This window comes from Falco peregrinus, chromosome 8 (genome assembly GCF_023634155.1).
Source record: "Falco peregrinus isolate bFalPer1 chromosome 8, bFalPer1.pri, whole genome shotgun sequence".
Taxonomy (NCBI): domain Eukaryota; kingdom Metazoa; phylum Chordata; class Aves; order Falconiformes; family Falconidae; genus Falco; species Falco peregrinus.
Genome location: NC_073728.1, coordinates 36,474,561 through 36,498,797, shown reverse-complemented (window position 1 = coordinate 36,498,797; position 24,237 = coordinate 36,474,561). Strand labels below are relative to the sequence as shown.

Sequence of the window (24,237 nt, the reverse complement as noted above, 5' to 3'; positions counted from 1 at the left end):
AGGTAAGACATACGATAAAGTAAAAAAAAATAATAATGTATTAGGAATCAACGTCATGAAATCATCTGCATCTTTAAAATTGCAGAATTTTAAACAAAAATGAAAATGGCAACTTAAAGACATCACAAAGCTATCAGTAAAATTTGACAATTAGTACAGTACTCAATGAAATTTTCTGCAGTAAGTTTTCATAAACTGTACTCTGCTAAGAGGGGCCTCTTTTGCATACTGTGTTATGAATATAAACTAATACAAAAGAGGAAAATAAAAACCACACTGTTCTATAATTTTAAAATGGCTAGGGGGAGGTATTAACACCTACACTAATTAAGTACAAACTACAAAGATTTAGGATCTTTTCTACTCCACAGTTGTAGCAAGAGTGGATTTGAATCCTAGAGTTTTGCACAATCTGTTGTGCTTCACCTTCCTTCAACATCAAGTTGTTACCTTCCCTCCAGTTGCTGCTGTTCCATGTAGTCTGGTGCAGGAAGGTTTACTGGAGGATTTCATTAAAGTGGGAAATAGGAAAAGACTGCTGAAGTGAGGGGAAGGGAAAAAAAAAAGCAATCTAAGGTGGAAGATCCCAAAATGCATGTCTAGTTCTTATAATTACCAGTAAATGAATCTTTCAGTCCCTTCACAAGGCTTTTTTACAACCACTATGCTGAAACCACAAGAAAACCAGCAACACCTACAACAACCGAAGTTTTCCTTAATGGATGAGAAATAATTTTTGGTTTAATATTAAAATAGTCTTCAGGGCTTCTGTGCTTAACATTAAAAAAGAAAAGAGGATTTTTACAGGGAACAATAGTTACCTGAAATATTCCTGCCTAGGAAATGTACTGTATAAATGCTTGTTTGATGTTCTGTCTACAGCTCTATGAATGGCTTTATACCATATGTCAAGTGCAGTTATGTGTAAATGAACAACGAAATAACATGTGTTAATGTATGTGAAATAGGAAAGTATTTTGAACTGAATATTGTAAACTAATGCCTTAACCTTTGTCTTATATGAGACAAGATACAGAATTAATATGCTTAAGAGAAGTAAAAACTTACACCCTAGAACCAGGAGCTGGAACACTTTGGGCTAGTTTACAACTGCGATAGCAACCCTGACTTGGTTGATCTTCAACTCAGAACATGCATAAATTGTATCTCTTGCCAAACACACACAACTACATTTGCTGAAATACTATCTAACAGAATAGGCATCATAATCTCAGAGACAGATACACAAATACAAAGTTTCAATACAATTTAAATTTCAAAGCTAACCCACCTATCAAGCATACAAGACACATTCAAGAGAGACATGAGAAACAGTTTAGAAAGCAATGGGATGCTAAAGGAGGAAGTACTCTCGAGGCTTGAGGAAAAAGGGAAGATACGGAACACAGCCACAGCCAGCTAGAAAATACTTTCCTGACAAAACCATACCCTCTATGATAGCTGTACTGAAAACCTCAATATGAATGTGTGACTGGGGAAATTAACAGTCTTTTTTTTAAAAAAAAACTCGTAACAAAATTATATCATTCAGTAAGTGGCCAACATGTACCATCAAGTGCCCCCAAACCAGCACCTGACTTACAGAATAGAGGAGACCGCACTGCCCTGAATGAAATTTTCATTCAAACTTGAACAGAAGTATTGACACAGAAATCCAAACTGATTAAAAAAGAAAAAATATCACATGCTCTGTTACATTGCATATGTATGGACAGTAGGTGTTACTGCCTCTACAACATTCAATCCCTTGAGGCACAAGGGCCCTGTAATTCCCCAAAAACAACTTCCATGAAGATTTACCAGTCTGTACACTTTTCAACACAGAAAAGTCAGGAAAAACTCCTGGAGGAGGAAGCACACAGCTAACAAACTGAGATGTTTTAACTAACAACAGCCTTTCCTTTCAGAAGAAAGAACAACAGAAGAGGAAGAAAATTCTTTGAAGATCATAAAGAACAAGCTAAAAAGCAAGCCTCTGGACCAACCAAAAGATATTTACGAAAATATCTGAAAAACAAAAAGCTTAAAAAAGGCTAGAATGAGATACTTAAGTGAACTACTTACCACAATTCCAAAAACGAAGCTTACCTATAAACCCAACAGAAATACAGCATCCTTTCTCAGCTAAATGGGAAAGGGAGGCACTTAGTGTAAATAATGTTTGGCCTACCTACATGAAAGTAGAATATGAAGCAGTCTTCCAATCACACCAAGTTTCATCCACTTGACTGTTTTGAGTTTCCATCATCTGAACTGCTTGTAAGTCTTAAACATTTGATGGAACATAAATATCTTTATCTCTACTCTTAGAAAAATCATGTAACTCCAGACTGGTCATGATGCCTATTCTGTACTTAGTTCGTATCATCTCCCTATATAAACCCCACATTTCCAAGAAAGCACAAACCAAGCACTGCTATTTCATTCCTTTGTACCATAAGCAAAGTTTAGACAGTATAGTGATGAAGCTAAAATAAACCTCTTTGATGATTTTATTTTTGTTCCAAGAAGTGAAACAGATCCTCATTCTTAATAGTATAAATGAAACAATTTTTACTGCTGTTTAGAAACTAGTCACCAATTAGCCATCATTACTACATAATGACAAAGTGTCATCCAGGTCTAAATACAGTAGACTTTAAGCTAAAGGCCAAAATTTAAGCAAACCCAAAACACTGACAGTGCATAGCTAGTCTTCAAGACTAGATACTATTACATTTAAAAAGCCTTCTGGACAACAGATACCAAATGAGCAAACATCTGTCTGGTGCATCCGTTTGTAGGGCAGATTGCTGATGAAAGACTAACTTAATGTTAATTAAAAAGTCTAGAGTAACAGTATAAGAACAAGCTGAAAAAAAAAAATACTTCTAGCATTCGCAGAACTCAAAACTAAAAATCTCTTTACAATTACTCACCACAACAATCTGCTAGAAAAATATCAAATGTATCTCCAGATATAAGTAAACTTTTGGTGTTACATGGAGTACAGAAATTCTAAATAGTTAAATAAGAGTAACATTCACCTGAGCAGACTTTTTTTTTTAATAAAAATACAATCAACCAAACCTGGCATCTCTCAAAGTTAACAGAAAGTATTACTGAGAATGTGGAAGGGATGTTTTTGGTATTAGACAAAGAAGAAGCTGAAAGATACATTCTGTCCAATTCTTCTCCTCTTGAACCAGACAACTCTAATCTTATTTTGAGAGTGAGGAAGACTTAGAAGAAAGCAAATTCTAGTTAAAGATGATCCTACACCTACAGTTACTGGGTTAGTCATTCACTTCATTAAGAACAGTCCTTAAAGTCATGCCTAGTTAAGAAAAAAAACCCATCAACAAAGAAAACCAAACCCCGAACCTTTTTCTTTTCATCTAGAAAGCACATTAGAACACATTTTGAAATGCCATATGTTTCATTTTCTGTGAGCTAGATAATTGCATTACACAACAAGGGAAAAAGTAAGACTACCAGTAGAAGCTCTAGCCTATCTCTCTAATCTGGTATAGGAATCTTCAGACCACATTCAACCACACACTGGTTTTTGAGATCTAGAGAAAACACTGCTGCCTAACAAACTAAACAAAGTATGGCTTCTGCAGTTAAGCTAACAACTGAGAAATGCTTCATGCTAAACAAGGGAGTGAATATATCATAAAGTCAGACTAAAGATCAGTTATTTAGTTTTGTCAGATAGATGTTTTATCACTGTATCTCTGTCCTTTTAACCCAAGCTATTTCTATTACTGAACAGTTTCATCCACTGTTACTTCTAAAAAACCCAGGTCTATAACCCTTTCAAGACCATATTTAGTCTCAATAGGATAAATTCATGCCAACCTCATGAATACACCATGTCTAGTTTTGCATTCATATCTTGATATTAACTTTTTCCTGAACTGTAGTTTCAATTCAGACTGTTCCGGACATTCTGCTTTTATACAGTCTCATCCAAATGTGATGCATTAGCTAAGCAGAAAATTAAGCTACTCGCAGCTTGGAGTTTAAGGTCATCCTAACTGCCTGAAAGCAAAAACTGTAATATCCTCTCAGCCACATGAGACGAATTGTGTTTTGTGGGTTTTTTAATGGAAACTCAATAATCCAAACAAAAAATAACATTTCTGATAAATTTCCCCTGGGCTTCCCCCTAAGTGACCCAGTGAGTGGTCTGACATAGTTGACCAGGCACATGAAGCTCCCACATGCTGAACAGATTTATTTTTTTTTTTTAAATCATAGTATCTGCTTTAAGTACCAACAGTCAGAACAAACTTGCGTTGTTTCACTGCATACAATTTTCTTTTTCTCCCTATTTTTCTTTTTCTAACAAAACCTGGTCTCCATAAGGTATGCGATATGCAAATAATCATTCTTTAGAATGTACAAATTTTGAAGCCATGCTGTCCAAAACCCACGAGTAATTCATACAGAGCTGTCATACTAGGCAGCAGGGGAGGGCAAGGCTGAGGGGGTGTAAAATCAACTTTTTTTTGTAAGGACACTATCAAGCAACAAATAAAGCTAAATTTTTGTCTAGTCCAACAAAAAGTCACAATGACCAGTAGTTTTGTGAACACAGAAATGATAACAGAGAACTGTAAGAAACTGTTTATACTAAACCAAGGTTATTTTCTGCAAATGGACATCTGAAATCCAAGTTCCCAAACAATAATGCCTACCTCCAAAATAACAAAAACCCAAACACTAAACTTTCTCTCACGTTTGCAAAATTCTGTGTTCGGACAGCACAACAAATTGTGCTATCATCCCAAAGATTTCCAAACACTATGAACACTGGAACAGGGCTTCAGGGCCACATGCCTAAAAGCAAGAAAAGACAGGAAAGGCGGAGGCTTCAGCTAGAATCACTAGAGCAATTTAGTTTTAATCCCACAAATCATTTACTTCAGTTGTTCCTTGTCCTTCCTCACAACTTAACATTTACTATGTCCCTAGTTACCAGGTCCCTAGATTAAACACCCTTAAGATCACTACGAGCCAAACCCAACACAATTCCTGAAAATAATTACATTAGTCCAGCTTTCTGGAGAGCCTGTGATTTGCCTGAAGTCCTTTCATTCTGTGTTCTCTCTCTATAGTTCCATATACTCTTAAATCATGGCAAACTGGTAGTAATGGCTGCCAACACGATTTCACGTCATGAAGTGGGCACAAAGAAAAGCCCTAAGAAATCATGGAACTTCTCATCAATTGCAACCCTCAAGTACTTCAAAAGTGAAAGACTAAGCAATGCATTAGTTTAAACCTAGGGAGACATAAGAGCCTGGACAGGCAAGTTTTCACTCTAGAGTGGTTTGATTATTGCTTGCTAATTTAGCAGAAGTCTTTATTACTCTCCAGAACTCAAAATCTGAAAACCAACTGGTGAAGTAAGGTAAGAGTGACAAGTTTCCTCAGAGCAGGCAGGTGTTACTTTCCACCCATACAGAAAGGAATCAGAGTAACTGTAGGGTTGAACCAAATCAGTGGTTCAAACTTATTTTGGTTTGTATTACCAATAATAAACTTATTTTGGTTGTAGTACCAAAACAGTACAACATGGAAGGAAGATCCAAACCACATACAGAAGAGGGCTAGGCAAGGGATTGCAGATCTTCTCTTGCTTCATGACAACAGAGACGATTTGGGAAGCTGGGTATTCTTAATGTTGTTTTTCAGTTTATTTTTCTCTCTTGAAAAAAAATAGTAATCGCGACTATCAGCTTTACTCCTCGATTTCATTCTAAAAGTAAATGGTGTTGAGTATCTTGTGAGATAAGCATGTTCAACCTAAACCAGCAAGAGCTGAAGTTGTGTGAGAGACTTTTGTTAGCTGTGGCATTAGCAGTTTCAAGGACTTTGTCAACACTACCCCTACTCTCCCCAAATTTGGCTAACGTCAACTTCAGAAGCACAAAAAAAAGATGTTTTTAACACAGAGTGTTTAAAGTTAAACAAGATCTGACTTCTCATGTAAAAGTCAACATGGGGAGGGAGAAAAGAGGGAGGAGAGACAGAAAGGGACTTAAGAACACCAGGAGTCAACATGTGGTTTTTACTTTCTTGTGCATCTGTACAGTCAAGCATCTCTACTCAGATAATATAATGGCATAATCAGACCCTAAAGGGACTTTAAGGAAAACTCAATTCGTATTTAATATTGGTGTGTGTGTGTGGATGGTGCAGGGAAGGGGGAGGAAAAAATTTTCAACTGACGCCTCATAAAAAGAAATTATTCTTTTTTAAACAACTAGGGCTGGTGCCTGGAGTCACCACCTAAGATGCATCCTATAATAATATGGATTGAACAGTGGGCTTTGCTAGATAAACAAAAGCTTTGTCATAGATGCCACACTAATTTTCAGAATGTTGCTAGGGCAACAGCAGGCTGTAACAAGAATTTCTGAATAATGAGCAGGTGGCAACATACGAAGATCTTAGACTCCTGACTGAATTATTCATATGTATTCCTGAATAGTGAGATTTATAAAAGCAATAGCCTTAGTCCATCACCACAAATGGAAACTATATACCTTGTCTAGAATATTTATTAAAGTTCTAACATGCATATCTATTGTTTTAACATATGTAAGGCAAGATCACTAGTCTGAACAAAAAAGGCTCAAGGCTCTAGCGTAAAAAGACATAAGCACTTATTTTGCATAAAATACTGATACACAATGTAAAAGAACAGTTTTTCTAAGCCAACGTTAAGTCTAATTTTCTGTCTATGATTCTCTTTATACTGATTCAACAATAATTCCAGAAGGACAGAAACAAATATTGGCAATTACGAAGAAAAGCCCAGATTAACTGAGAATTGGACACACTTTATCCATCGTGCACATCCATGGCAGTAATTTTGCCACACACAAAATGCTGGGGGGGGAAGCTTTATACATAGTCTAGAGATAGTCTATTATTGCACTCAAAAAAGCCATGACTTGGCAAGATTTTTGTTAATTTAAAACTTCTAACTCCAAGTATACTACTGAACTACTAAAACTTCAGAACTAACAAATTCCAAGGCCACCTATAACATTCTTCTTTTGCTGACTGTGACAGTAAATTACTATTTTAACTTATTCTAGGACTGAATTGTTCTTCGCTGTGAGTTCACTGAGAAGCTACTGCAAAATACAAAGAAACCAAAACCTGCCCCACCTTTTGGGTCTTTGTCACACACCTTAGATCTGTTTTAAACACCAATAAAATAGTAAAATTTGTAGTTATTTTAAGCAAAGTTCCCAATTTCTGGAGGTTCACATAGTCTATGTATTGATATATAAATTCATATGCCACAAGATTACTGTATATTAATGTCTGTAATTACAAACTACAAAGCTGCCTTACAAAGCTGACATCATAAAAAAAATTGCAAAACCACACTAGATTATCCATAGGTGGATAATCTCATTATTCGATATTGTTTTGATAAGTAAGTCTTCAATGCTGCACAAAGCCACTCACTGCAAGAAAGGCATTGAGGTGCTGGAGCATGTCTAGATAAGAGAAACTAATCTGATGAAGGGTCTGGAGCACCAACCTTATGAGGAACAGCTGAGGGACCTGGGGTTGTTTAGCCTGGAGAGAAGGAGGCTCGGCTGGGTGGGCCTTACTGCTCTCCACAACTACCTGACATGAGGCTGTAGCAAGGTGGGTGTTGGTCTCTTCTCCCAAGTAACAAGCAATATGACAAGAGGAAATGGCCTGAAGTTGTACCCTGGGAGGTTTAGATTGGACGTTAGGAAAAATTTCTTCCCAAAAAGGGTTGTCAAGCACTCGAACAGGCTGCTCAGGGAAGTAGTTGAGTCACCATTCCTGGAGACATTTATAAGTGTAGATGCAGTGCTTAGGAACATGGTTTACTGGTAGACTTGGGAGTGCTAGGTTAATGGTTGGACTCTATGATCTTAAAGTTCCTTTCTAGTCTAAATGATTCTATGATTTGCTAAGTGCAATTGTTTCAGTTTAGCTGATTTTCAAGTAGCATGCATTCGTTTCAGGACAAGCCCTGGAACAAGTTATATGTAAAACTGTCTTATCGTGTGTGACAGCTGTACAGATCTGAATACCCCAGAGACACCTAGAACTAGTTTTTAAACTGAAATCCATCCAGTGAAGTCACAACAATAAGCTGACATCTGGTCAGGTTTTACCTGCAAAGCCTTCCATGTCAGCAAAGCTTTTTGAATTAGGTTATAGCTAAATCAGTTTTCTGTGGAATCCACAATTCAAGAATAATATTCAGTGGAGACAATCTAACTCACAGAAGATTGAAGTATCTCATTTTTACAGCTAGTCTTCCTGCATTGTTTATAAATGAGCTACCATCCTCTGCAGCAGCTTCAGTCTAAATGGGTTTAAGATCCAGTGCTGAGCAGCTCCCCGCATTGCAGTTGAATCTTGTAAATTCCTTTGTTCAACTTTCTGGTCAGAGGGAGGTCAGAAGACAATTGTCTCACTAATATGATGGCCTCATCAAAAAGCTGTTCAAGCATGATTTTATATCTCTGAACTGAAAATCCTGGTAACAAAGGAAAGTTGAGTAAAATCAGCATCTTTCTGCTTCCTAATGAACACTTCTGAAAGCAGATCATCATCAGAACAGCAGCTTAATTGTCTGGACCCAAGCAGGAGGGAGGCAGAGGTGATTCTTCCTTTCTCCAACTGAAAAAAACATGCAACATCACCTTCTACCACCTTGGTACACATACCTTGCAAAGACGTTTCATCTTCTTAAGTAGAGGGTTCAGTCAAGGAAGCAATGCTAACATTTACACCAAGTACCAACTTTTTTGTGATGGCATATCCTCCCCTTCCATGGTATAATCACCAGAACAAGAGGCTACCCATTCAAGAAGCTTACCAGGATCAAATACTATATCTCTCCTTAAAGTGGAAGAAGAAAAAGGAAACTTAATGAAGATTTATTTTATAGCATGATGGATTTTTTTAATTAAAACAAGTACAAACATAGGAAAAATACTGCCACCAGTAAGTTTATATTCTGAAGGATTTCTTCATATATATAAATATAAACTTAAAAGTTTAGATAAAACACTCATATAGTGCACTAGAACTCAGTGAATGCATTTGAAAAGTTTTCTGGAAAACTAGTTTAGAGGCAAGTATAAGGGCATGAGGGGAAATGAAAAATAAGCATCACTGTCATTTTCAAAAATACCTCAAAGATTGCATGACCAAGCCATTGCAAATTTGTTCAGAAAAAAAACCCCAAACCTACCCACAAAATGCAAATACAAATTGCACCTTTCCCTAGCTGAACACAGGTTTATACACCCAAGTCTCGGGGCAGAAAGGTTTTGAAACCTTAAAAGAAAAGGGAAGAAAATCTTGCTGGAAATCACGTTTGTCCACATTTTAAGAGTGTTTACTTACAATCTACATTACACTTTGCCTAACATACTCGGGAAGTATGACAAGAAGAGGTGGTTAGCACTAGTCATTCTCTGTGATACCAAACATGGGATAAGGAAAAGAGACAGCAAACTTTAACACTGCTGTATCACTGAATAAATCAATCCTTACAACACTTATTCATAGTCAGAATATTCAATTAAAGGATTATTAATAAAATAGCTCTTAATAATTATTAGAATCCTACATTTCTCTGAGCAAAAGGCTTTACTTTACAGCCAAACCAGGACAGGGACTTTAATATAGCTTCAGGCTACAACAATCCAGGGATTGAGGATAAGCAGGCTGTCCTTGATGTATCATTTCCTTATGCAGATATACAATATACAGTTACAATAACGTATATTAAAAGATACTGATGCATTTTATATAGTGTTTAACAATGTTATGCGTGTAGATTAATTCAGGAATTTTCTCTAAAATACCTATAAAACTTAACCTCACTACATATTCCCTAAGGCAGAGAAAAAAAGAGGCTGGGAACGGAGGAGAGCCCTTTAAAAAGAATAACCAGAAATTTATCTGGATGATTAAATGCAGAGGAAGAACAAAACAAACAAGTAACTCACCAACCCCACTTCCCACCCCAAAACAAACTGACCAACCAAAAGGTAAGCCTCGGAAGTCAGAAACACAAGTTACCAGCCTGAGTCAGAACTTGCTAACAAAAAGTTGGTTATCCATATAAATAGAAAAAGACCAAGAACACAAGTAAGCCACTACAGCACATCTGAAATTGAAAGAGTACATTCAAAGGAAAAACAAGATCCACAATGTAAATGCTGAAGACAGCATACCCACTAACTACAGAAAATTAGAAGAACTATCTCATCAGATCAGAAGCCCCAAAGCAGAATTTTTTCTTGCAACAGTACAAAATACATTACAGTATCATTGGATGTTCAAATGACAAACACAGAACTAAACATAAGGAAAAAATAATGGTATGCCTGGCTTTTGAACAAATTTTAAATAACAGAATGTATCAAAGGCACCAAAGTCAATGGAAAATGAGTTGACAGAAAAACACACATAACAGATTGTGCCAAACAGCTCTACTTAATAAAACAGTATTTCTTAGGAAAAATAAATGGAGTAGGCCTAATCTATTTGAATTGTATGTAGTATTACATATAATAAACTTAGAGACAATGGAGATTAACAGAAGTTATTTTAATAATTAGAAAGCCTATTAAAAAAAGGTATTATAACAAGAAGTAGATTAAGAGAGGAGACAAATGGGTAAAGCAGTGAGGGGAAAAAGGGCATGGGAGTCAGCAATGGAGGTTTGTTTAATTTCAGTCCTTCTACATGAAATGTTAATGTTAAGAGTTCTGGATCACAAAACAGTGGGAAATACCACCAGCACAGGCAAAAAGATGATCTTAAGGATATTGGTAACAGTACTGACCGTAGCCAATGACAGAAATTCTTAAACCAAGTAGTCAAACAGCATGATCGAAGACAAATAGTTAACCAATCCTAAGATGAGTATTGATTCTGTGACTAAACTCACCATGCAATGTAGCCCTGAAAAAAGTAAATGCACTAAGATATACCTACCATTCAAGTTATTCTCAGAAAAGCTACAGAAGCATAAATGCCATTCTGATAAAGCCCTGGTGGGATCTTCTATAGAAGATGGTATTTGCACTGATAGAAACTTGTATGGAAAACATAATTTCATTCTAAAAACAAGGTAGCAGAAGAGGCTGAAAAAGACCATCTAGTTTAGTCAAAACACACACTGAACAGGACAGTTCTCTAGTAGACGGCACATGTGGCTGTAATACGCAACAGGTGGACAGAAGAGCTACTTAACCTAGCAAAAAATGTTGCCACTAAACCATCTGTCTGTAAGATTGCCAGAGTCAGCCAGGCTGCAGGCCGGGAGACATCACAGAACACCAGGTTTCACAACACTAGTCAGCAGGAAAGAAGACAGCTAGTAACTGAATTAACATCAAGATCTAAAGTTTGACACAGCTATGAAAAGATTATTTCCTGTAATAAGAAGGGACTGGACTAAATGACCCACAAACTCTCTCCTTTCAGTCTTCAGGCACATCCGTGCATTAAAGTTGCATACTTGTCTAAAACATTCCATTATTTTACTGGTAATTACTGCTATTCAATACCAGAGTACCTGGATGGCCTAGATTCAGCACGAACCAACTGAAAATTTTCTGTTCATCCAACTTCACTTTCAATTAGCCTGGTAAGATGCAGTCTTAGGATCAGCAAGAATTTTTCCTTAAAATTCAAAGAAACCAGAGAAAGGCTACTTACTTTGTCTCTAAAAAATTCAAAGAATAGTTTAAAATCAATGTTATGTCCTCCAACATTTTCTGTAGTTTATCTTACAACATCAAACGTGTGACAGAATCCATCTTCCTCATAGCAGTCATGCCTACATTTAACCTAAATATAGCATTATGAATTTAAACATGGTTTAAAAGTTTTAGAATCACTGCCATTGTAATGATGTAACTGCAGAATATGAAAACATGAATAAAACATGGATGCAGAAAACAACTACTGATACTGCAAACATAAGAGTCCCAAGGTTAATAAGTTATGAGTGGTATTAAAGCTGAATGTCTTATAACTAGTCAGCTGCCCAGATACAGACATCTAGTGCAGGCAGGTATGACAGAGATCTACAGGAGACTGCTGTCTTTCTGGAGCAGCATGGGGAGACAAGACACTTAGCCGGACAGGTAAGAAGCCCATCAAGATCACTCTTGCAACCGGCTTTAGAGTTGTCACCATTGATCTAAAACATGCCTGAATTCACACATTGTCTGATCAGAGCTGAAAAATCTTTTCAAGGTCTCCCACCCCCAATTATTCCACATTAAAAATGGGCTAAACCGTTTCCTGCTTAAAATTAGTCTATATTCCATTGCATACTGGAAGACAGGACAAGAAAAAGAGACACTGAGAGAATACCTACACATTTACATTTCTTGATCTTTATGAAACATTGTAATTTTAAGCCTTCACACTGCTATGAACCAAGCAAGATTGACACACAATTCCAGTTTCTAACATTGTCCCAATATTTCAACAGAAAAGGCCACATAAAAAGCTGATTGCATTCAGAGCTGGGACAGCTTTCACTATTGTTTTGATATGCAAGTCTTAATAAGGACTACTGCCCTTCACTCTTTTCAAATTAAACTTCACAGTGTCAGTAAAGACAAGATTAGCAACTAATAGGATGTCATCACACCTAATGATGAACAGCCAACTGTTCGAGCATTATACACTGCAGTAATTGGGCTCACCCAGTAACACCATTTATTCTGTTCATATTACTGCTTTAAGAATTTAGTCTGAAGGTACCATTCAAAGCTCAGAAATCTTAGTCAAAATATGGTATTACTTGTTACAATGTACGAGGGCCCCTCTGTATTTAAATCATTACTAGCTAAGCTCTGTCTGGACTAAGTTGCTTCTCCTAGTAACAAGAATGTCCACATAAATATAGGTGTTCCTCTCCAGAAGCCATTAACAGAGAGGCAAACAGGACCTGTGTAGCGCTACCACACAATGCATTAGGATGAAAATCATAGTGTTTTTATAAATCAACACAATAGTTTGTATGAAAGATTCATACCCATTTACTAGACCACAAGTCTAACCAGAAGCCATTAGTATTCCTATGACAGCCTCCATGAAGTCACTTAATAGCTTTGCATGTCCTCTTCCTCCTCTTAATCCATACCATAAGGATGACACCTCAGAGCAGTACCGGTACAGGCTTGCGGCACAGCTTTAAACCCTTGAAACAATAGTTTACTCTTCTATGACAATAATGCAATGTGCAGTGAAACACGTGTCTAGGATCCTTTTAAGGTATTATTTGCAATGAAAATAGGTTAAAGATCACTTTGATGTGTTTAAAAGAAAAAAACAAACCACCACACCTGAACTAGAGGACTAATAATTTGTACTCTTCATTGCAAGTAAAAATCAGAGACTCATTATTGCCAATTGTAACAATAGAACTGCTATCAGCAGATACGGTGAGTTTCCAATTACATGTTTTATCACAGTTTCTTCCACTGAAGTATATGCAACAGTCAGTAAACACAGGAAAATCAGTCATTTTCCCTTGGAAAGCCATTAGGCAAGAGTTCTTGTTCAGGAATAGTCTGGCCTCTGAAGTGTAAGAAGGATAAGGATGCATCAAGTCATAAAGACAAGCCAAGTTTTATTTTGAGTCCCTTAGGTACTGACACTCTATGTAGCTATGCTAACCAATCAAACTACTTTTAAGGGAAAACAGAAACTGGCAAGGGTTCAGTTCTTCCTTTAAGTTATGTAATAGATTATAAAAGAAAGAAGAAAAAAAGAGAATTTAATCCTGGCTGCAAGTTTTACTCTTTAAACACCTAAAGAACACATTGAACATGAAATGTAGCTCTTCACCCAAAAGATAGAGCCATTTACAATGCTTTAAAAAGGAAATGGGCTTTTTACAGTACCTTCTGTTGGAATGCTCCAAATCACACTGTAATAACATGGACAAGAAATCCCCACAAACTGATTGACTGATTTTGCTACCGCATCATTTGGTCACAAAGACTGAACATTTCATCAAAGCCTAAGTTATAAGGGTCAGCAATTTTCCAATGCCTCTCAAAACTCCTACTGTATCTCCACATGAACATACCAAAATTCTTCTGAGCTCACTTAGAATATGAAAGCAGATGGAAATCTTCTTGTGGATCCAGCATTCCAGTCAATGATGTAAGCGCTCCCAGCTACTCACCGCCAGCAGGAAGTTTTTATGCCCAAAGCTCTGACATCAAAAAAGGACTGTGAGAACACTCCTCAATCTGCTGTTGGCAGAAGCACTCGAATTAGTTCAAACTTCACTCACCAGCTGCACACCAACAGCCTTCTCTAGATTCAGCTGCACTAAAGAAGTCAGTGATCTCACTTCCAGTCACCATTTCCTCCATCTGCCAGTTAAACTGCTCCTGTGAGCCTCCCTATATGTTTCATTTTGATAGAATAAAAGACCTATACCTTACAGCTGAAAGTAAAATGTCCAGAAACTCCTCACAGTAACATCTCATTTAACAGATCAGAGGAGGTAACAGAAGGTATGAACGAAAAGCTAAGGATACATCAGTCTGATGGCCTCTTTCACAAAGGCAGATATTTGCAAGGAGTTAAATGGTTTAGTTGGACACTAACAGAAAGCTATTACACCTCACTTCGCTGCGAACATACTTCTTCAAAACAATTCCAGTAGGTTAACTGCTAGCCAATCATACAGAACATTTTTTTAGAAAAATGCAAAACTTAGCACCAAATCTTTGCTAAGAATGGTCAGCTAAACCAAATCCAGCAATGACACCTTCTACATTTATGCCTTTTAGAGGGTATTTTTTGACCTGGTAACACAAGTTATCCAAAACTACGCTTTCAAAATGAAGGAGCATCTATGCCATACTATTTAGCCATAGCTTTAATGATATTTAAGATGTTTGTCCTGACAAGCTTCAGCCTTCAGACCATTCTATACAAGTGACTGGACAAAGACCTTTCATAAGTGGCAGTATAAACTTCATAACAAATAAACCTGTGGAGGTGGCAGATGAGAGACTTGAGAGTGTTAAATAAAGGACAGAATTCCATTTTATACACAGATTTTTGAGTTACAGATTGAAGAGTCACAAGAATTGTTATTGGGAAAGCAAAAAAGGAACAGAAAAACTTAAGTGCAGATGAACCGAGACAGTTGAACAACGCAGTATATAAACGTTTATGCAGGAACCAATGGCTGCAGAGAGGTAATACCCCATTCCCTTCTAATGGTCCAAGATAAAGAATAGAATAAGCATACTACCGCCATGCTCTTCAAATACACAATTTGCTTCAGCAGCCTGGATATAAACATACAATAGCAAAATATAATACTCTTAGAAACTTCACTCTAACTATTGTAGAAGACTTCATGTCATTCAATGACAAGTTGACAGAATTCTCATAATACATACATTAAACTGTAGGAGACTAACATGCACAAGAGTAGCAGTGGAGGCTGTTCCATAATTAAGGCTGCTGAATTTCAATAAATCTGGTTTCAGACATTATTCCCTTTCTAAAGCACTCCTTCAAGTTATGAAATCAAAATAAGATTATAAGCAGGCTGAAAAATCAAAATAAGATTATAAGCAGGCTGAAAAATCAAAATAAGATTATAAGCAGGCTGAAAGTACGATTTTCCCAACAAAATTTAAACATAATCTGTTGCCGATTTATGATTTCCTAGAAATAGAGCTTTCCAATAATGCTTTCAAAAATCTCTTAACATTGTTTTACAGCACATCAGTCTCTCACCTCAAAGAAAAGCCAACAAAGAAACACATAAACCCTACTTTAATGGGCTTGCATAGATGCTAGCTATCATCCAGAGTAAGCACCATGTTAAAGCATTCACATAGATTCTTCTTGCCTAGAGAGTACGTGTGAATGACCTTATTATTCAGGTCTTGCATTGCAGAACGACTCATCTTTCCATCACTAAAAGGCTCAATTTGGAATGCAGCATTTCACAAAAGCCCCTGGGTCATCCCTATCTAGCCATTACTAGGTGGAATGTACATCGGAAAACTGCCTCTAAAAGCTCAATCGGGCTCCCAAATCCCAAAGCTCCTGCAGTCCTTCCAGCCTAGTGGTGCCAGGATTACAGAATACTCTACCACTTCTGTGAAAGCTCCTTAGATGTCACACCCACGAATTACAGTATTTTGTATTTACTGGCTATTGCTTAACTTTCCTATCTATGAAATAAGAAGAATTAAGAGTATGTGGGAAAATTTCAGAATCTATGCACTTTAACAGTAAACTTATTGGCTATTGCTACTCAGGACATCCAAAGCTGTTGCTGTTTTTATGCTGGTTAAAGTTACAACATAGAGTTGTCTAGTTCATCAAAATTGAACAATGTTGTCAACATATATTAAAAGGTTTTTAAAAATTTTATGTATGCTACATTGCAGCCAATTCAAAGTTTGTATTACTCCATTCCCATTATTTGGCAACCTACTCTTTATCAACATGCTGTCAAAAGTCTCATTTTCCCTGAAGAGTCAAAAAAAATGCAACTGTATCCATTACTTTTAAAAGCCTATAATACAAGTACCTTGAAAATTTACAACTACGATCCTATTTTAAAAGATGTGCCGCTACCTTTCTTAGCCAAATTAAGTCCGGGGGGGAAGTAAGTGTATGAAAATAGTGATCCAAAGATATACAAACTTGAACCTAGGCTACTGGAGCAAACTGACAGCACCACCCTCCAACTGAATAAAACACAAAACCATGGTATTTGTGTTTTATACCCAGAGGTATACCTAAAGCACTTCAACTAGAACATCCGGCTACCTTGAAGCAGTTTCAGGCAAACTTTAAGCAAGTAGCATGAGGTAAGACTATGATGTAAGGCAAATACATTGATATGTATTTGATATCCATTGATAAGAAATGAAAAACAAAATAAAAGTTCAAAGAAGAAAAAAAAGTATGGACAAAGTTACACTTAAGACAAGAAAGAGGAAAGTTGCAGTATCTGTCTCCTCAAGTTTTCCTTCTTTATTCCTCCATACACACACACACAAATAAAATATAATCAGAGGACCACTGCAACAGATTAGAGTAATGCACCCCTCCGAAATCGTTAACAAATGGTTTCTGGAAAATTGCTAACAAACCTAAACCAGTACACTGCACACCCCTTAAAATTGCTGGTATTTAGTCAAACCCATTTTTATTCCTGAGAAAAGTAGTAGTGGATCTTGATAGCTCTCTACACTTTTGCTAGGTCACTTTTTATTTTACAATAGTGAGCAATGCAGTTACAAGTACTACATTTTCCACCTTCCAAGATCTAAAAGATGCAAAATGTCTTTATGTTATCTTTATCGTTGGGGCTTTTTTTTTTTTAAATTCAGGAATACAAGCTATAAATTATAGATTTGCTACAAAATACTCAAACCCTCAACATCACAGTATTTGCTGTAAAACAAATGCATAACATTAACTGCCTGCCAATGTTATCGTCTGTACAAATCAAACGGAAGACTGTCGAAGAAAGCACGTTTCCACTGCCATTTCTTTCTCCTGAATAGCAAATTATTTGAATAAAACATTCTGAAAAATAGTTTCAGAACTTCATTTTTGTTGCTTTCATTTCAACAATATATATTCCTGATCTAACATTCACAAGAAATACTGCACTGTAAGATTGCTGTGATCATGTCTTCTGCTTATACTCAACTAAAAAGCGAGTCTCAAGTACAATACTCCTTCTAGGAGACAAAGCACGAGAAAGTAACCCCGCTGAAAATTTCAAGTTAATGCCTAAATGCCTGTTAGGCTAGTGTCGGGCACTGTAAAAAGAAAAAAAGCCCCAGCACATTCCCTATTCTACATTAGGCACACATGACCTCTCTAATTTCAAGCTAATAAAAAAATGGCATCAGTATTACAAAATTAAAACAATTCAAAACCGACTCCAAAACACCACACACTTTTGTAGATTATACTATCTAACAGCCCACCCTGAACAAAGTATCCATCACTCATTTTGGTTTTTTTCCATCACCTTCCTAATCCAGTTTCCTACAGAGATCACACAAATCCACTGAAGTGTATCTTGTACTACAGGCTTAATTATGAAAAACAGAAGTAGTACACATCTCTTAGCGCGAGTAATTTGAATTCTTCTTAGACTCAATGTAAGAAATCGCTATGCCTCACTTCTTTTTCTACCTCGCTCATAAAGTGAAACGCTTCCTCAGTGCTGAAAACTAATTTAAAAACGTTATTAAGAGAGGCTGTAGAAACCAGGCTGTGACACAGTTTGCTCTTGATTCTACTTACACTTTGGATTAAAGCATGCTAGATATATCCACATGCAGAATTGTCCCAACATGCGATAGAAAAAAAAAAACCACAAACAACAAAACGTAATAGATTAACATCCCCCTTCCAACACTATCACACGCAGCACGATGCAAGATTTTCGGACCGGCCAACGCCAGGAGAGGGCTGAACAGGCACCCGGGACACGAGGGCAGCACGCTTGCAAACAACCAGTACTAAAGCCCGAGGGACTAAACCTGAAACACCCACCCCAGCAACGCTCGCCCCGCCGAGCCCGCCGCCCGAGGGGCTCCGAGAGCCGCCCGCCGGCTGCCTGCCCCCGGCGCCCTGAGGGAGCGCTCGCCCAGGGGCCGGCATCCTCCCGCAAGTAACGGCGGCCGGGCCAGACCCCGGGCCGGGGCGGCGCAGCGCTGCCGCAGGCCGAGGGCGCAGCCCCAGGGCCGACCGGCGGCCCCACAGCGTGCGCGCCCCGCGCCGCCGCCGGCCGGCCCTGCCTGTATTAGGGAAGGGAACCGGGACCAGCCCTCCCCGCCCGGACCGGGACCCCCTACCCCCGGCCCCGCCGTGCAGGTGCAGCCGGCCCCGCAGCCGCGCCGGCCCCAACGGCCGCTACGCGCGCCCCTCCCCCGCGCGGGCCCGCCCGCTCCGGCGGCGCGGCCGCCCTCCCTCAGCGGCTGCCCCCCGCTCTCCGCACTGCGGGCGCGGCCGACCGCCCCCCCTCCCCCCACTCTACTCAGAGGAGCGCGCGGCCCCGCCGCCCCCCCCCTGCCCCGCCCGCAGGAACGCCTTCCCCGGCGGGGCGGCGGGCTCCTTACCGCGGCAGCGCGGCCGGCGGGCTGGGGCCGGCGCGGCGGCGACGGGCTCACGCACGAGGGGCGCTTAACCCCATCGCCAGCCCCGACAGCCGCCCGGGTACCTCCTGCTGCCCCGGCGGGGAAAAAGGCCCGCCCCGCCACGTCCCGCCGCCAATAGCCGCGCTGAACGCTAATGATTTACGGCCGCGCGGGCCAATTAGCGGCGCGGCACCCTCCCCCGCCGCTGTCGACGAGTGGTGCCTCTCAGTGCTTACGCGGGCGCAAGCCCGCCCAAAAGCCAGGGGCCAATCGGAGGGCACTGCCGCGTTGACAGACGGCCGCGACCACCAATAAGACCCCCACCTTGACGCACAGACCGGCACCGCAACGCCCGCCCCCTGTGGGCAGCCGACGACCACTAGCAGCGCGGCAGCGCGCAGACGGACTGCTCCCGCGGCTAATGACAGCCCGGCCGTCCCCTCGGCCTTGGCTCCCCTCCCCACGGCAGCGGCGATCCTCCCTTAGCCGTAATCCCCCCGAGCAGGCCTGCCGCCGCCTAGGGTGCGGCCTGACCCGAGCAGCAGCACCCCAACCCCGCCGGGTGCCCCCCGCTAGCCCTCCCGGCAGGCACACGCAGACCGCGCGGCCCCGGCAGGGCCGGCGCAGGGCAGGGTGGGAGCTGTAGTCCCAGCGCCGCCGCCCACCCTTTCGTCATCCGGGCCCCTCGCCCCGGCTCCAGCCCTCAGCCAGCCTCCGCAGCCGGCAGCGCTGCCTGGGGTGGCCAGTCCTGCGGGCCCCTCGCTCAGCCCGGCCCTCAGCGCTTTCTCTGCGCCCGCCACCCTCTCCTCCCGACCAAGCCCGGCCCTCTCGGAGCGGCCCCTGCCGTGAGGTAACCGCGCCGCTTCCCTTCCCCCTCCGGCTCCCTCAGCCGTCGCTCTCGACCCCGCGCACCATGCCGGTGCGAGGCCCCGCTGGACGGGAACGCGCCGCGGAACCCGCTCCTGAGGCGGGGGAGGGGGGGCGCTGGTAGGGAACGTAAATTAAAAAACGGGGCCCGGGCCCGGCGGCGCCGCGCGCGCGCGGCGGGAAGCACGAGGGTGAGTGCGTGCCTGCGCTCCCCGCCCGCCTCCCGTGGTAGGTGCCGCGTCACTTCCGGGCGGCGGCGGTTTGAGCCCGAGAGCCCGCGAAGGTGCGGGGTGGCGGAGGCTGGAGCCGTGAGCGGCGCGGCGGGGTCTGGCCCGGCTGCCCAGGCCCTTGAGCGGTCTTGTTCCCGGCCCGTTCCCTGCGGCTGCGCACGGCGGCGGGGGACGGTTGTGAGGGGCGGCCCGCCTTACGCGTGGAGGCTGGGCCGGGAGCGCGGCCTGGCCCCGCCAAGCAGCGGGGAGGTAACGCGCTGAGGGGCTGTGCAGGGAGTAGTGTGGGGGTTGCCCTCATTGGGACTCGCTCTTCGTAAAGGGACGAGCTTCCAGGTGATTCCTGTTTTTTCTCGGCCCATGTTTGTGCCACAAGGTCTCGCTAGTGTTGTTCGCCCTGGCTGCTGGGTTGTCACAGCGTGTGCTCGGGTAGTTCGGCTACTACGGAACGCTGCTGTGGGCAGGAACTTGAGTAAGGCAGAAAAAAATTTTCCCCTAGGCAAGTGTTAAGGTCTCTGTCTTTCTCAAGCCTGCTACACCGGCCTGTGGAAAAACTATTGTGTGAGCATTGTCATGTACTTTGTTCTGTCTGATTGCTTTTTCTTGCAACATTTTTTCAAAAATGCTGTGTTCTAATGACTTGGGTAGTTTCTCAATTCTTTATTATTCTACTGGTGGAGAAATGGTCGATGAATCGATCTGCCAAGGACCTATAATTTTTTTAGAACCTTAAATTCCCTATAAAGTTTTACTGAACAGTCAAGGAGCAGTTAAGGCCATCAGGAGGAAATTTATGAACCAAATACTTGATGGAAATACTCATTTGTTTTAGGCATCTGCTACTGAGCTGCATTAAAAAGCTATACTTGGTGACCTGTAAAAAATAAATAGTGGGTTTATATTGTGGTATCAGCTTGTGCTGACAAACAGCTATTGCAAAAATTAGACCTTGAAGTTTTCATCAGTCTTGTACCCAGTCTTCCAATAAAGAAACGTATCACCTAGGGTAATATCCTCAGCAAGTTGAGTCTCAATATATACCTCTGGAATAATAACTGTCTGTAGTGAAATGCAGTATAGCAGCAGCAGTGACAAAGAATTCCAGATTTATTTATTTTTTTAGTTTTATTTTATATTACGAGCACTTATCCTTTGGTGTTTACTTACTTTTCCAGATCATTTGTGAATTCATTGAACATAATAGAAGTAGAAGCAGATTACTTTGAAATATTGCTGATGCTGTTTCTCTCATGTATGAAAGTCTACTTGCTTGTATTTAAAGAAGTGTCAGTGCAATTTTTTTCATATGACAGCTAGTTTTCTTAAAAGTTTGAGGGACTTTCTAAAAAAGCTTCCTGGAAATTATAATTACTGTACAAATATGTTTATAAAACTTACTATATTTTGATTTAATTAATTTTGAAAAATAGTAGAAACTGGACTGCATCGACAAGGTACATTGGTTATAGATCCCCTTCCAAAAAACTTCAGCAGACTTGGAAGATAACTCACCTTTGCAAAACCCGTGTTGACTCCCACAAAATAGACGTGTTTATCCCAGTGTTCGCAAGTTCTGTGCTTCATCATTTTTTCCTGATTTTTATGCCCTATAAATGAATTGTGCTATAGTTCCATGTGTCTTCCCTGTTCCTGATTTTAAAAGTTGGGATCATATACCGCGAGCTAGTCCTGAGATACTAAAGCAGTTTTACACAAAAAGTTGTTTGGTTTAGTAATTCAGCTATTTTGTCCTCAATTTCCTTTAAAAGACTTAAGAAAACCTGTACAGTATTTTCTCTCTTTTTTTTTTTTTTTTTTTTTTACTCATAAAACTTCTGTAGCTGAATGAGCTATCTGAGTGAAAAGTTAGGTCTCTACATCAAACCTTTTAGGTCTCTTTTGCCTGACATAACTGAGCTTTCAGAGCTTGTGATCTAGAGATGTGGGAAGGTGATGAGATGTGTATTACAACATATTAAGGACACAGAAACAGATGAAAAATTGTAGTTGGAGAAAGCATGCACTAATCTTTCTCTTCTTAAAGCTTCTGAACCTGCAGTGGGTAGAACAACAGACACAAACTAGTTCTGTTTTTGACATTATTACAGTGGTGTACATAATTGATCTGTCTCAAAACAAAATATAAATGGCTACCACTGCCAAAGTCATCATACACAAGCAAGGCATTGATTCTCTGTGTAATTATTACTCTAGCAAATCATTAAAAGGCAATTTGGTGGAATTAGTTTCTTTCTCTGTCTTGTTTCATCACTGTTTGTTCTCATTTTCTGTACAACCAAAATAAATCTTTCATAGGGTCAATATACTGTTTGTAGTGCCTTCTAAAGCTTTGGATTTCATAAAATAGTGCTGCAGGTATGAAAGTAGACTGAATATGGTATTTTATCACTGCTATTTATTCAGAAATCGTGACAGGGATCTTTGACTCTTTAGAGTATTATTCTTTGTATGATCATTAAAAAGTGCATGTTTACAATAATTTAAATAAACTTAAGAGGTTTGGGGAAGAACTATGTAAGTGTTGCTTTAAAAAGATGTGTATTTTAGTTATCTAAGTTCTTAAAGCTTCATACTGAAGCGTATGTTCTCAGGCAATCGTATCCTGAGCATCAAATATTTTACCTGAGGTATTTTTTCACTTGCCATAAACTCCATAGATATCGGCGGCGAAAGTGGTAGGTTACATATGCACAGCAAAGTGCATCTTTGAAAGCTTGTAGTCCAAGTTAAAATAATAGTGTAGATAAGGTAAATGCAAAGGACTGGAGCATAAAGTTGATAATTAGGATTATGCATGGTACTTTGCCTTTTCAAGGAGCAATGTGTGAAAGGTTTAGTAATATTGCTGTCTTGTGTGTTGTACTCATGCTAATCATTGTATATATTTTCGTAATAGTCATTGTTCACTGCATATGGATTTCTGTAATTATTCACCATTGATTTTGTTTATTAATCACATAGACAAAAAAGTAAACAAAAGTGTGTACATATCTGGTAATGCTATCTGTGTTGCTGCTGTTTTTTAAGATAGATCTGCAAAGTCAGTTTTAACCTTATTAGTGACTGATGCAGAAATATTTTTTATGGTAGTATTACTATGTACTAAGGCATCATATGTGCCTCCTCTAATTCAGTTTTGTGCTTCTAAAACTGCATGATTTTTATTCAGTGTTTCAGTGAAAGGATCTTGTCATAATCTAGTTCAACAGAAGGTTAATTATGTTAACATTTCATTCTTATATTGTCACTCACAACAAGCTATGTAGCAAGCTGATCAGAAGTATGTAATTTTCTCTCTTTTATAGAATAGGAAATCATCACAAAATGAGTCAGAAATTTTCTTTAGGGGTGAATCACAGATCTGACTGTTGAACAGGTTTGTTGGGTCCAGCAATCCTGCAGCATACATTTTTAAGGTTGGCTCTACAAAAATGTTTAGTGTTTGGTTTTTGATAGCAGTGTTGAAGTACCTTAATCAACTTCTAAAGAAAAAAAAATACTCCATGAAAAATATTGTGAAAGGACTATTGAAGTAACAGTTAGAGCTGAAATATTTGTTTGCTCAACTGAGAGATGAAGTAGGTATTTATAAGAGCTTTATGGCTTTTTTTTTCTGTAAAATGCATCTCTTGGGTATACAGGGCAAGCCAGAGGCTTTCCCTTTTCTGTTAAGCAAAGTTCAGTGATGGACATGCATCAAAGAAGCTTGATATTGATCATAGTAGTTATCTGCTGTTGAATGTTTGGCATGTAAGGTACAAGAATATTTTTTTTTAAAACATGTAAGAGAGATTCCACTTATAAAATTGCTGGGGGTGCGGGAGGAGGGAAGCCATAGTCAATAGTGCAATCACATTTAGATGACACAGAATGTCTGGTTTGCGAAAGAAATCTAGATTTCCTTTCTCTATAAC

The 24,237-nt window shown here is 39.9% G+C and overlaps 2 protein-coding genes across 24 annotated transcripts in view; one reads left to right on the top strand and one right to left on the bottom strand.

The window, feature by feature from the left end:
- R3HDM1 (R3H domain containing 1) overlaps positions 1–19,336 on the bottom strand; it is an 87,731-nt gene extending 68,395 nt beyond the window's left edge. For 15 of the 17 annotated variants that reach the window (XM_055812395.1, XM_055812399.1, XM_055812406.1 and 12 more), the window contains exon 1: positions 19,191–19,336. The gene's annotated coding sequence lies outside the window, so the exon portion shown is untranslated. The remainder of the gene's footprint in view (positions 1–19,190) is intronic. The other 2 variants (XM_055812396.1, XM_055812397.1) reach the window with 2 other exon arrangements.
- A 405-nt stretch (positions 19,337–19,741) lies between these two features.
- The window catches only part of ZRANB3 (zinc finger RANBP2-type containing 3), a 51,856-nt gene continuing 47,360 nt past the window's right edge, over positions 19,742–24,237 (top strand). For 4 of the 7 annotated variants that reach the window (XM_027793885.2, XM_027793884.2, XM_055812414.1 and 1 more), the window contains exon 1: positions 20,326–20,554. The gene's annotated coding sequence lies outside the window, so the exon portion shown is untranslated. Of the gene's footprint in view, positions 20,059–20,324; positions 20,639–24,237 lie in introns of those variants that run through there. The other 3 variants (XM_055812416.1, XM_027793889.2, XM_027793883.2) reach the window with 3 other exon arrangements.